A 1,786-nucleotide genomic window follows, 5' to 3' on the forward strand; every position below is an offset into this window, starting at 1 on the left:
GTAATTAACATGAGTCCCAAAATTTTAGAATTTTTCAATACCCCAGATGTCTAACACAAAATCATTAATGTTCAAATCCAGAAATTTTAAATCTCTAACAAGTCCCAAAAAGCCGATTGGCAACAACTCAATTCCAAATATAGAGCTCTCCTGTTGAAATGCTTAATTTAATTCCATGAGAAAATTGGATAAAAAATAAGCTTTTACTCCACTATCTCGCTTCTCCTTCCCCCGTATTTTTTTTTTTCTAAACCCAAAATCCCAACAAAGGCTCACACAGTAATTTAATTTCGCATCTCATTAGCTACCACACAGAAGATTCTAGCTGGCTTTGCGGAGCATTAGCCAAAAACTGTCTGCCAGCAGCACCGGCAATAAGGGCTCTCTGTTTGCCATCATCGCCTTTGGCGTCGCCGTCGTCGTCGTCGGCATCGGCGTCGTTGGAGGAGATTTCGTGGTTTATTATCCCGCCGTTAAATTTAATCCTCTGCGGTGGTAGTCACTTTATTCGCAATTTGTCTTATTGTCACTCTTGGCTTGCTCCCACCTAGCTGACGGATGGTGTTCCATCCGATCCAATTTGACCGTGATTTACAAATTTGCTCGAGAAATTATGAATTCCTCCTTTTTTGTGGCTCGTTTTTGTGAATAATTTCTCCTAACATGCACCCCAATTATAATGACTTAATTCCACCCCCGGTAGACTTGTGGCAACATTTACATTACCGCGAATCGTGCTGAGTTCGCTTAATGAGTTGGCGGTTCTAATTTAGCAGCCTTTAGAAATTTTTGATGTAACGCTTTTGCTGCGAGGAAAGATAGAGTGAGTGAGAGAGAGAGAGAGAGATAGAGAGTGAATTATAATGAACTTGGTAGGTTAGGCAGGTACCCACGTTCTCACTTAAGGGGAGGAAAAAGGACCGCAGAACGCACTCGTTACAGTTACCAACTGGAGCGAAAACAAACCTCGTGGTACCTTTTTACACGCTTGTTGCGTCAGCTCGAATAGTATGCATTCCGCGTACAGTGTGCTTGAAAGATCTTCAACCCAGTCGGTGCGGAACGCGGAAATAATTTCAAAATACTTCAAATTTATTCATTCCGTAGGACATTGCTCTATACTGGGATGCGTGAATTTCAAATTCTTCCAGGACTCATTCGTTCAAGCAGTAGCTGAAACATGGTTGATTCAAAAGTTAATTAAGATGCCGGTTGATGTGTTCCGGGAAGAAAATTAGATGATGAATATGGTAATTAAAAATTAGTCAACTCCTACTTGATGGACTTTAAAATCGTTTGCGCTACATTTCAGACGAGAAATTCAGCGTGGAGTTCCTGATGGTCTTGATCTAAAATACTAAAGTCAATTCAATTTTCGACACAGCTTATATGTGTAAGTAAGACACAGGAACTATTACATTAATACTCACATGCTTGCACATGACATCTTTCATTGCCACTGCCAACGTTCTTGATGGTATGCTAGCACTCCTCACAAAGACACACCGAACTTCCCATTTCACCAGTCGATTTTGCATTTTAATTGAAATGCATTATTTATCCTCCCATTAGGGCTAGTTCGGAAGACCGAGCGCATCAAGAGAATAATTTACTCCTCAACCCAGATGCTCTTCCGTCACACGAGATCCTACTGTACTGACTGGTCAACCCTCCCAAAGAGACACTCTGTCAGCGATCCCATGTTGTAGAACCAGTGCTGTTGATATCGGAACTGCACTCTCTCCCATTCCGGTCTTTTGCAAGCAGTTCTACCGCAATGTCCTAC

This window comes from Ochlerotatus camptorhynchus, unplaced genomic scaffold, assembly GCF_037179485.1.
Source record: "Ochlerotatus camptorhynchus isolate MF236.1 unplaced genomic scaffold, CSIRO-AGI_Acam_v1.1 ptg000357l, whole genome shotgun sequence".
Taxonomy (NCBI): domain Eukaryota; kingdom Metazoa; phylum Arthropoda; class Insecta; order Diptera; family Culicidae; genus Ochlerotatus; species Ochlerotatus camptorhynchus.